Genomic DNA, 12406 nt, shown 5'->3' with positions numbered 1-12406 from the left:
CCCACCCATCCATCCACCCATCCACCCACCCATCCATCCATCCACCCATCCACCCACCCATCCATCCACCCATCCACCCACCCATCCATCCAACCATCCACCCATCCATCCACCCATCCATCCAATCATCCACCCATCCATCCACCCACCCATCCATCCATCCATCCATCCATCCATCCACCCATCCATCCACCCATCCATCCACTCATTAATCCACCCATCCACCCATCCATCCACCCATCCATCCATTCACCCATGCATCCATCCACCCATCCACCCACCCCTCCATCCATCCATCCATCCATCCATCCATCAACCCATCCACCCATCCATCCATCCATCCACCCATCTACCCATCCATGTATCCATCCGTCCACCCATCCACCGGTCCACCCATCCACCCATCCACCCACCCATCCATCCATCCACCCACCCATCCACCCATCCATCTATCCATCCGTCCACCCATCCACCGGTCCACTCATCCACCCATCCATCCACCCATCCATCCATCCACCCACCCATCCACCCATCCATCCATCCATCCACCCATCCATCCATCCACCCATCCATCCACCCATCCACCCATCCACCCATCCATCCCCATCCATCCACCCATGCATTTACCCATCCATCCATCCATCCATCCATCCACCCATCCATCCATCCATCCATCCATCCACTCGTGACTCAGTGAGGCACTTCCTGTGTTCATTCCCTTTATTTCCAGAGGTCAGGGAGGCCCTGGGATGGGTCAGGTCTTGGCCTTGTGTCCAGTGTCCTTCTGTCTGTCTGTCTGTCCGTCCGCAGGTCAGTTGAAGGCGGGCAGGCTGAAGAGCTCGGGTTGTATGTCACCCAAGGAGGGCAGCAGCAGGGTGGCCCCGGCCGTTGAGTTCGGGGTCGAGCTGGACGCTGGGCACCATGACCACCTGCATCCCCGCTGCCTGGGCGACCGCCATGCCGTGGGGCGCGTCCTCCAGCACCAGGCACTGCGGGGTCAGAGGGCGAGAGAGACACGCGGAGTGAGAGGTCGGCCGGGGGGTGGGCCGGGTGCCCAGTGTTGGAGGGAAGGAAGGGGGGAAGGAAGGAAGGAAAGAAGGAAGGAGGGAAGGAGGGAAGGAAGGAAGGAGCGAAGGAAGGAAGGATGAAAAGGAAGGATGGAGGGAAGGAACAAGAAGGAAGGAGGGAAGGAAGGAAGGAAGGAGGGAAGGAACGAAGGATGGAGGGAAAGAAGGAAGGAGGGAGGGAAGGAGGGAAAGAAGGAGGGAAGGAGGGAAAGAAGGAGGGAAGGAAGGAGGGAAGGAAGGAGAGAGGGAAGGAAGGAGGGAAGGAAGGAGGGAGGGAAGGAAGGAAGGAGGGAGGGAAGGAAGGAGGGAAGAAAGGAGGGAGGGAAGGAAGGAGGGAGGGAAGGAAGGAAGGAGGGAAGGAAGTAGTGAAGGAAGGAAGGAAGGAGGGAAGGAAGGAGGGAAGGAAGGAGGGAAGATGACCGTTGAGCCACGGCGTGCCTACTGGCATGTTCTGTGTGTGATTTCGAGGCCTCCCCCACCCAGGGCCTGGTGTGGGCCAGGTGAGCACTGTGCCAAGGAGTCTCCCTCCCTGTTCCCCTGGGGCCGTCTGTCCATCCGTCTCTCCATCCGTCCATCCATCTGTGTGATTGTGTGTCTGTCCGTGTCTCTCTGTCTGTCTCTGTGTGTCTGTCTGTCCCTATATCTGTCTGTCTGTGTCTCTGTGGTCAGTCTGTCTGGTCTGTTCTGTGTATCTGTCTGTCTGGACTCATGTCTGTCTGTCTGTCTCTGTATGTGTGTCTGTCTGTGTCTGGTCAAGTGTCTCTGTGTCTGTCTATCTGTGTGTGTCTGTCTCTGTATCCGTCTGTCTGTCTATATGCCTATTTGTGTGTCTCTGTAGTCTGTCTGTCTGTGTGTCTGTCTGCATATGTATGTCTATCTGTCTGTCTATTGGTGTGTGTCTGTCTGTCCGTGTCTCTGTGCTCTGTCTCTCTGTCTGTCTGCGTGGTCTGTGTATCTGTGCGTCTGTCTGTGTCTATCTGTCTGTGTGTGTGTCTATCAGTGTGTCTGTCTGTCTGTGTCTCTGTGGTCTGTCTGGTAGGTCTGTGAATCTGTGTGTCTGTCCCGTCTCTTGTGTCTGTCTGTCTGTCTATCTGTCTGGTCTCTGTGTCTGTGTGTCTGTGTGTCTATCTCTCTGTCAGTGTGTCTGTCTGTCTATCGGAGTGTGTCTGTCTGTCTGTGTCTCTGTGGTCTGTCTGTCTGTCTGTCTATGAGTCTGTCTCTGTGTCTGTGTCTCTATCTGGTTTGTCTGCCTGTCAGTCTGTGTGTCTATCTGCCTGTCTGTCTGTCTGCATGTCTGTCTGGTTTGTCCATGTGTCTATCTGTGTCTCTGTGTCCGTCTCTGCGTCTATCTGTGTGTTTCTGTGTCTGGCTGTCTGTCTGTCTGGTCTGTGTATCTGTGTATCCGTCCATGTCTGTCTGTCTGTGTGTCTCTCTGTGTGTGGTCCATGCAGTGGACCCGAGGCCCGAGGCCTCAGTTTACCTGGTTGACAGGGGGGGGGGATTAGGAGAGAACCTCCGGTTGCAGGCCAGGAAGATGTCCGGAGAACCTGGGGGTGCAGGCCAGGAAGATGTCCGGAGAACCTGCGGGCGCAGGCCAGGAAGATGTCCGGGGCGGGCTTGCTGGCCTTGACCTCGGGGTCATCACCCAGCACCATGTGGTGAAAGGCACCGAACAGTTCCCGGTGTGCGCTGGTCTTGGCCTGGTAGGCCTCAGTCCCTGAGCTGGTGGCCAGGGCGAAGGGGATGCTGTGCTTCTGTATGTGGAGGATCAACTTCTCTGCACCTGGAGACAGAGAGACAGGAGGAGAAGAACTTAGGTCTTTGGTGGCCTAGGGGGGAAATCCACAAATCCATCCATCCACCCATCCATCCATCCATCTACCCATCCACCCATCCATCCACCCATCCATCTATCTATCCATCCATCCATCCACCCACCCATCCATCTACCCATCCATCCACCCATCCATCTATCTATCCATCCATTCATCCATCCATCCATCCATCCACCCATCCACCGATCCATCCACCCATCCATCAATCCATCAATCCATCAATCAATCCATCTACCCAGCCAGCCACCCATCCATCCACTCATCCATCCACCTACCCATCCATCCATCCATCCATCTACTCATCCATCCACCCACCCACCCATCATCCATCCATCTACCCAGCCAGCCACCCATCCATCCATTCATCCATCCATCCATCCACCCACCCATCCACTCATCTATCCATCCATCCATTGACCCATCCATCAACCCATCCATCCATCCATCCACCCACCCATCCATCCATCAATTCATCCATCCACCCATCCATCCACCATCCATCCATCCATCCATCCACCCATCCATCCATCCACCCACCCATCCATCCATCCATTCATCCACCCATCCATCCATCCATCATCATCATCATCATCATCATCATCATCATCATCATCATCATCATCATCATCATCATCATCATCATCATCATGGTGACCCAGGAAGGATGTGAACTCCGGGCATCATCATCATCATCATCATGGTGACCCAGGGCGTTTCCCAGGGCGACCGGCTGGGCCACATGCACGCACACGCACGCACACACGTGTATGAGCAGATGACATCTTGTCCCGAGCACTGGGCAGCGAGTCCTAGATAGGGTGGTGGAGACGGCACCGCGTTCTAGAAGGTTCTGAATCCAACGGTCATGGCAGATGGACCGGTGAAGTCTAGGAGGTACACACAGACAGACAGACAGACAGACAGACAGACAGACAGACAGACAGACAGACAGACACACACACACACACACACACACACACACACACACACACACACACACACACACACACACACACACCGGCCCGGGGAAAGGAGATGGTTCTAGAAAGTTTGTCCCTTTTCAGAGTTCTTCACCCAGACAGACAGACTGACAGATGGATAGATGGATGGATAGACAGATGGGCGGATGGATGGACAGACAGACAGACTGAGAGATGGATGGACAAATGGGCGGAAGGATGGACAGACAGACAGACTGATACATGGATAGACGGATAGACAGATGGGTGTATGGATGGACAGACAGACACTGATAGCTAGCTAGATGGATGGATCGATGGACAGACAGACAGACTGATACCTAGATAGATGGATGGATGGATGGACAGACAGACTGAAAGATGGATAGATAAGACAGATAGACAGATGGGTGGATGGATGGACAGACAGACAGACTGATAGATGGGTAGATGGATGGATGGACAGACTGACAGATGGATAGATGGATAGACAGATGGGCAGATGGATAGACAGACAGACTGACAGATGGATAGATGGATAGACAAATGGGTGGATGGATGGACAGACAGACAGATGGATAGATGGATAATAGATGGATAGATGGATGGATGGACAGACAGACAGACTGACAGATGGACAGATGGATGGATAGACAGATGGACAGAAGGATGGACAGACAGGCTGGTAGGTGGATAGACAGACAGACGGATGGATAGATGATAGATAGATACACAGATAAGATACATGAATAAATGGATAGATGGATGGATGGTTGGACAGACAGAGAGATGTATAGATAGACACACAGACAGACAGATAGGTGGATAGATATAGTAGATAGATAGACAGACAGACATGTGGATAGACAGATGGATGGATGGATCCATGAATGGACAGACAGACAGAGAGTAGATAGACAGACACCTGGATAGACAGAGGGATGGATGCATAGATGGACAGACAGACAGATAGACGGATGGGTGGATGGATGGACAGATGGGTGGATAGAAGGGTGGATGGATGGATGGGGGATGGGTGGGTGGATGGGTGGATGGATGGGTGGGTGGATGGATGTTGATTGAATATGGATGGGATTAACATTTACACATTTGAGTGACTTGGACCCAAGTCCTGATACAATATGGGTGGGATTAACGTTTGCACACTTCAGTGAGTTGGACCCAAGTCCTCATCTGGATGGAGGACAGACGGATGGGATTAACATTTGCACAATTGAGTGATGGACCCAACTCCTCTCCATGGAGGAAGGAGGGAAGGGATTAACATTTGCACACTTGAATGAGTTGGACCCAAGTCCTGCTGTTGATGGAATATGGAAGGGATTAACATTTGCACAGTTGAGTGACTTGGACCCAAGTGTTCATCTCAATGGAGGATGGATGGATGGGTGGATGGATGGATGGATGGGTGGGTGGATGGATGAGTGGATGGATGGGAGGGTGGATGGATGGATGGATGGGTGGATGGATGGATGGGTGGATAGATGGGTGGATGGGTGGATGGATGGATGGGTGGATAGATGGGTGGATGGGTGGATGGATGGATGGGTGGATAGATGGGTAGATGGGTGGATGGATGGATGGATGGGTGGATGGATGGATGGGTGGGTGGGTGGATGGATGGGTGGATAGATGGATACGTGGATGGATGGATAGGTGGACGGATGGGTGGATGGATGGATGGGTGGATCAGAGGGTGGATGGGTGGATGGATGGATGGATGGGTGAATAGATGGGTGGATGGATAGGTGGATGGGTGGGTGGATGGATGGATGGAGGATGGATGGGTGGATGGATGTTGATTAAATATGGGTGGGATTAACATTTTCACACTTGAGTGACTTGGAACCAAGTCCTGACCTCAATGGAGTAGGTCAAGCTCTGTCTCTGTCTCTGTCTGTCTGTGTCTTCTTCTGTCTGTCTCTGTCTTTGTCTGTCTCCTCTGTCAGTCTGTCTGTTGGTCTGCGTGTCTCTACCTGTCCATGTCTGTGTCTGTCTGTCTTTGTCTCTCTGTCTCTGTCTGTCTCCTCTGTCAGTCTGTCTGTGTCTCGTTCTCTCTTTCTTTGTCTGTCTGTCTGTGTCTGTCAGTCTACTTCTGTCTCTGTCTTTCTGTCTGTCTGTCTTGTCTGTGTCTGCCTGTTGGTCTGCCTGTCCATGTCTGTCTCACTGTCTGTCTGTCTCTGTCTCATTCTGTCTTTGTCTGTCTCGGTCTGTCTGTCTGTCATCAGTCTACTTCTGACTTCTGTGTCTGTCTGTCTCTTTGTCTCTCTGTCTCTGTCTCCTGTGTCTGTCTGGGTCTCGTTCTGTGTTTCTTTGTCTGCCTGTGTCAGTATCTGTCTGTCTGTCTGTGTCTCTCTGTCATTCTCTGTCTGTCTTTCGTGTCTGTCTGTCATTCTCTGTGTCTGTCTGTCTTTCTCTATGTCTGTGTCTGTCTCTGCCTATGTCTGTCTATCCGTCTGTGTCTCTCTCTGTGTCCATCTGTGTGTCTGTCTCTGTCTGTCTTTGTCCCAGTGTCTGTCTGTCTTGCTCTATGTCTGTCCGTCTCTGTCTGTCGGCCTGTGTCTGTCTCTCTCTGTCATTCCCTGTCTGTCTGGCTCTGCCTCTGTCTGTCTGTCTCTCTGTCTGTCATTCTGTGTCTGTCTGTCTCTGCCTGCCCATGTCTCTGTCTTCTCTGTGTCTGTCTGTGTCCATCTATCTGTCTGTGTCTCTCTGTGTCCATCTGTGTGTCGTCTCTGTCCCAGTGTCTGTCTGACTCTGTTTCACTGTCCCTGTGTCTGTCTGTCAGTCTGTCTCTGGGAACCGCGCATGCGCGTTGCAGGGCAGCGCAGCCCAATCCCGCGCATGCGCAGATCCGTACCTCGCAGAGCCCGGGAGCACACGCATGCGTGTTCCTGCTCGGCGGGGGGGGGGGGCGGGGGGGAGGGACGGGGCGTGCTGGCTTAGGCATGCGCGGTGCAGCGCGGAGGACCTCCCCCCCAAGGTGGCACGCATGCGCAGTACCAACCAGACCAACCGAGGGAATCCCACGCATGCACGCACCACACGCTCGGCCCGGACGGTGCCGGACGACTCAACCAGTGCGCATGCGCAATGCGGACGGAACCTCGATCCTCCGGGGTCCCCTAGGCACCTCCCGGCGGACTCAAGCTGTGCGCATGCGCAACTCGACCCTCCAGGGTCCGCTCTGCGCCTCCCGGCCGATTCAACCTGTGCGCATGCGCCGTGGGTCCACACGCGGGAGGGCAGTGGGAACAAGCAGCCAAGGGACACGCATGCGCAGCGGCGCTCTGCCGGGAGCGCTAGGCCCCTCCCTGCTGACGAACCCTGTGCGCATGGGCATTGGCGCAGGCTGGCTCAGCCCCTCCCAGCTGCCTAACCCTGTGCGCAAGCGCAATGGCGCTCCGCCAGGCCGGCTCAGCCTGTCCCCGCTGAAGAACCCTCTGCGCATGCGCAATGGCTCTCCGCTGGGAGCGTTCGGCCCCTCCCCCGCTAACCCTATGTGCATGCCCAGTGGCACTCCGCCGAGAGCGCGCGCATGCGCGCCCGCGTCTTGGCGCCGGCTGATGACATCGATGCGAGGGCGCCGGCGGCCGCGCCCGGAAATGCAGCCGTGGCGGGGCCGCGGAGCGTCGCCGCCGCCGCCGCCGCCATGGCCACCACTGCGCCGTCCGGATCCGGAAGCGGAAGCGCGCAGGACCCCCGAGGACGCCGACCCGGGCGGCCCCCGTGTCACCGTCGGTGCGTAGAGGCCTCCGGGACGAGGCGCCTTTAAGAGGCGGGGACGCGGGAGGGCGTGGCTTTCTGATGGGCGTGGCGTCGCGGTGGGCGTGGCCTGCAGGGCGTGGAGCTGACGGGAGAGTCAGTGGGGGCGTGGCCTGGAACAGAGGCCATTGGGCCGCTGGGGTTTGGGGGCGTGGCCTGGAAAGACACCATTGGGCGGCTGGACGTAATGCCATTGGTCGGCTGGGCTGGGGGGCGTGGCTTGGAAGTAAGGCCATTGGGCCGCTGGGCCTAGGGGCCATGGCCTGGCAGGAACTAGGCTATTGAGAGTCCTGGCTTTGGGGGTATGGCTTGGAAGTAAGGCCATTGGGCTGCTGGTCCTGGGGGGACGTGGCCTGGCAACAGTGATGCTATTGTGTAGTCTGGCTTTGAGGGCGTGGCCTGGGCGTGCTGCCATTGGATGGCTGGCCTGGGGGGCGTGGCCTGGCAGGAACCAGGCCGTTGGGTGCCCTGGCTTTGGGGACTGAGCACCCAGCACCTCCCCATGGTGACCCAAGGCAGGGACTTAGCACCCACCACCTCCCCATGGTGACTCAGGGACTGAGCACCCAGCACCTCTCCATGGTGACCCAGGGCAGGGACTGAGCACCCAGCACCTCCCCATGGTGACCCAAAGTGGGGACTCAGCACCCAGCACCTCCCCATAGTGACTCAGGATGGGGACTGAGCACCCAGCACCTCCCTAAGGTGCCCCAGATCCAGCAGTAAGCACCCAGCACCTCCCCATGGTGACCCAGAATGGGGACTGAGCACCCAGCACCTCCCCATGGTGACCCAGGATGGGGAATAAGCCCCCAGTACCTGCCCATGGTGACCCAGGACCAAGACTAAGCACCCAGCACCTCCCCATGGTGACCTAGGGCCAGGACTAAGCACCCAGCACCTCCCCATGGTAACCCAGGATGGGGACTAAGCACCCAGCAACTCCCCATGGTGACCCAGGGCCAGGTCTAAGCACCCAGCACCTCCCCATGATGACCCAGGGCCAGGACTAAGTACCCAGCACCTCCCCATGATGACCCAGGGGAGGGACTGAGCACCCAGCACCTCCCCATGATGACCCAGGGACTGAGCACCCAGCACCTCCCCATGGTGACCCAAAGTGGGGACTAAGCACCCAGCACCTCCCCATAGTGACTCAGGATGGGGACTGAGCACCCAGCACCTCCCCATAGTGACTCAGGATGGGGACTGAGCACCTAGCACCTCCCTATGGTGCCCCAGATCCAGGAGTAAGTACTCAGCACTTCCCCATGGTGACCAAGGGCAGGGACTAAGCACCCAGCACCTCCCCATGGTGACCCAGGACCAGGACTAAGCACCCATCACCTCCCCATGGTGACCCAGGGCCAGGACTAAGCACCCAGCACTATCCCATGATGACCCAGGGCTGGGACTAAGCACCTAGCACTATCCCAGGGTGACCCAGAGTGGGGACTAAGCACCCAGCACCTTCCCATAGTGACTCACAATATCCCCCAAGCACCCAGCACCATCCCATAATGACCCAAGACAGGAACTAAGCACCCAGCACCTCCCCAGGATGATCCCCAAGCACCCAGCACCACCCCATAGTAACCCAGGGCTGGGACTAAGCACCCAACACCTCATCATAGTGACCTAGGATGATTCCCAAGCACCCAGCACCATCCCATGACGACTCAGGGCTGGGACTAAGCAACCAGCACCTCCTCAGAGTAACCCAGGACCAGGACTAAGCACCCAGCACCATCCTATGATGACCCAGGGCTGGGACTAAGCACCCAGCACCTCTCCATGGTGACCCAGGGGAGGTACTGAGAACCTAGCACCATCCCATGATGACCCAGGACAGGGACTAAGCAACCAGCACCTCCTCAGAGTAACCCAGAACTGGAACTAAGCACCCAGCACTACCACCTGGGGAACAAGGACTGAGCCTAAGCATTCAGCACCTCTCCATGGAGACCAAGGATAGGAACTAAGCACCCAGCACCTCCCCATGGTGACCCAGGAACGGGACTTCACACCCAGCACCTCCCTACTGTTTACATAAGTCAGGTACCAAGCACCCAGCACCTGCCTATTACTAACTCAGGACAGGTACCAAGCACCCAGCACTTCCCCACAGGGACTCTGGATAATCAGCAAGCACCTAGCACCTCACGTGTGTGTCCTTTCCCTCCCCCTGACCCCATCCCAGGTTCTCCATGTGGCGCGATGACCGCTGGTTGTACAGGATGATGGACTATGTGCCTGGTGGCGAACTCCTCAGCTACCTGCGCGCCCGCCAAGATCCTGTGCGCACTGGCCTTCCTGCAGGTGAGCGGACCAGCAATGATGGGGGCCGCCCATCCATCCATCCATCCATCCATCCATCCATCCACCCACCCATCCATCCACCCATCCATCCATCCACCCATCCATCCATCCATTTACCCATCCATCCAGCCATCCATCCACCCACTCATCCATCCACCCACCTATCCATCCATCCACCTATTCATCCACCCATCCATCCATCCACCCATCCATCCACCCATCCATCCATCCACCCACCCATCCATCCACCCATCGATCCTCCATCCATCCACCCACCCATCCATCCATCCACTCATCCATCCATCCACCCATCCACTCATCCAGCCACCCATCCAGCCACCCATCCACCTATCCATCCATCCACCCATCCATCCACTCATCCACCCATCCATCCATCCACCCATCCACCCACCCATCCATCCACCCATCCATCCACCATACATCCATCCAGAAAGTTCCAGAAAGTTCCCCCAAGGTTCCAGAAGGTCCCAGAAAGTTCCAGGTTTCAGAATAACTCAGCACATTCCCCAGGCAGGCGTTCCCTCCACCCAGACACACCCCAACACTCCCACCCCCCTTCTTTGGCCCAGGAATGATTTTGGGGGGAGGGGGGGAGGGAAGGAGGGTATTGATGATATTGGTATTGGTGTTGGTATTGATACTGATCCTCTCATGGTCTATTGATGATAGGTTTTCCCAGGGGATCTGTTTGATCTAAGGACTTGAGACGCTTCCAGGACAACCCATGGAAGGTTCTAGAAAGAAGCCAGGGCTGGGGCTGGTTTCTGTTTCCTCCCCCCCATTCTCCCCAACATCTGGGACCCAGTTGTGTTCATCCCTTGGGATTCTCCTCCATGGGAGAAGTTGAGGATGGATGATGACATCACCCCTTCCCATGATCTTTTGCGGTGACTGGTCCAGGGTCCCTTGACTATTCTTGTTCTTCTTGTTGTTGTTGTTGATTTATTATGATTAGCTCATGTGCATGGTCTTGTCTTTCCCTTCCCCCTGCCCCAACCAAGCTTCTAGAAGCTTCTGGGACAAATTGCTGATGGATTTCCTGTGTGTGTGTCAGACTCAACCAGAACCCAGCCAATGGCTTCCTCTTCTCAATGCCTGGAAATCCGCCCAACACTTCCTGGAAGGGGGGAGGGGGAGGGGGAATGGAGGAAATGAATAATGAATGAATGAATTCCCTCCTTCCTTCCCTCCTTCCAATCCTTCCTTCCCTCCATCCTTTCTTCCTTCCTTCCCTCCTTCCTTCCTTCCTTCCCTCCTTCCTTCTTTCCTTCCTTCCTTCCTCCTTCCTTCCCTTCTTCCTTCCCTCGTTCCCTCCTTCCTTCCTTCCTTCCTCCTTCCTTCCCTCCAATCCTTCCTTCCTTCACTCCTTCCTTCCTTCCTTCCTCCTTCCTTCCCTCCAATCCTTCCCTCCTTCCTTCCTTCCAATCCTTCCTTCCTTCCCTCTATCCTTTCTTCCTTCCTTCCTTCCCTCCCTCCCTCCCTCCTTCCTTCCTTCACTCCTTCCTTCACTCCTTCCTTCCTTCCTTCTTCCTTCCCTCCAATCCTTCCTTCCTTCCCTCCTTCCTTCCTTCCCTCCATCCTTCCTTCCCTCCTTCCTTCTTTCTAATCCTTCCCTCCTTCCCTCCTTCCTTCCTTCCCTCCCTCTGAAAGATTAAAAATTGACCATTACCATTACTAACTTGCTAACTGCTGATTCTGCTTCTGTAAACTTGCTTACGCTAGCATTGACCCTTCCCTTCCCAGAAATGAGTTAAGAAGTTTCAGGGACCAGATGCCGGCCCCAGGACAAGGTCAGTGGTCATAGATAAAGAACAGACAGTATGTGTTCCTCAGTTCCCATTTAGAAATTCCCCAGACAGGACCTTGAGATAACGACCACCTGGCAAGACCACAAGCTAAGCCAAGTGTCAACCAATCATAGGCCTGTAACCATGTAACCCCCCCCTTAAACCAACCATGGGCCAGTCATTTTACAAAGAGTGTTACAAAATTTCCCGAGTGGCAAGGTGATTGTTGGCGTATATGATGACCTTTAAATGGACCAATCATGGGATGCTTTGTGTTATGCATTAATCTTGTGGTTTTTGCCTTTAAAAAAAGGCTTGTAACCGCTGCTCGGGACTCCCTGTCTGCTCGGGACAGAGAGTACGTTTGCGCAAACATCAAATAAACTCCTCTTGCTTATTGCATCTCCCGGCCTGGAGTCTGAGTTTTCTGGGGCGCCCTCCCGTTGACGAAAGTATCCTAGGGGGCTAGGGTCTTTCATTTGGTGCATTGGCCGGGAACCAGGCACCCCCAAACCCCAGATTCCAGGACCGGCAGGAAGTAAGATAGAGCTCTTGTCTTTTGTGTTTGTCGTGTTCGTTTTATGTTTTGGGGATCCAAAAGTGCCTGTACAGGACGTGTGTGGTGGACCAGAGGG

The 12406-nt window shown here is 55.3% G+C and overlaps 1 long non-coding RNA gene and 1 pseudogene across 1 annotated transcript; one reads left to right on the top strand and one right to left on the bottom strand.

Moving 5' to 3' along the window:
- Positions 1-690: 690 nt before the first annotated feature.
- LOC138838541 (pseudouridine-5'-phosphatase-like) lies at positions 691-7452 on the bottom strand (annotated as a pseudogene).
- LOC138838542 (uncharacterized) lies at positions 7452-12173 on the top strand. The gene is made up of 3 exons (XR_011375652.1): positions 7452-7620; positions 9845-9963; positions 10654-12173. It is a non-coding gene; the product is annotated as an uncharacterized lncRNA (long non-coding RNA).
- Positions 12174-12406: the final 233 nt, after the last annotated feature.

Source organism: Dipodomys merriami, unplaced genomic scaffold, assembly GCF_024711535.1.
Source record: "Dipodomys merriami isolate MVZ:Mamm:240054 unplaced genomic scaffold, mDipMer1.0.p SCAF_2813, whole genome shotgun sequence".
Taxonomy (NCBI): Eukaryota; Metazoa; Chordata; class Mammalia; order Rodentia; family Heteromyidae; genus Dipodomys; species Dipodomys merriami.
The sequence above is the reverse complement of the archived record's forward strand: the minus strand, read 5'-3'. Positions and strand labels throughout refer to the sequence as shown.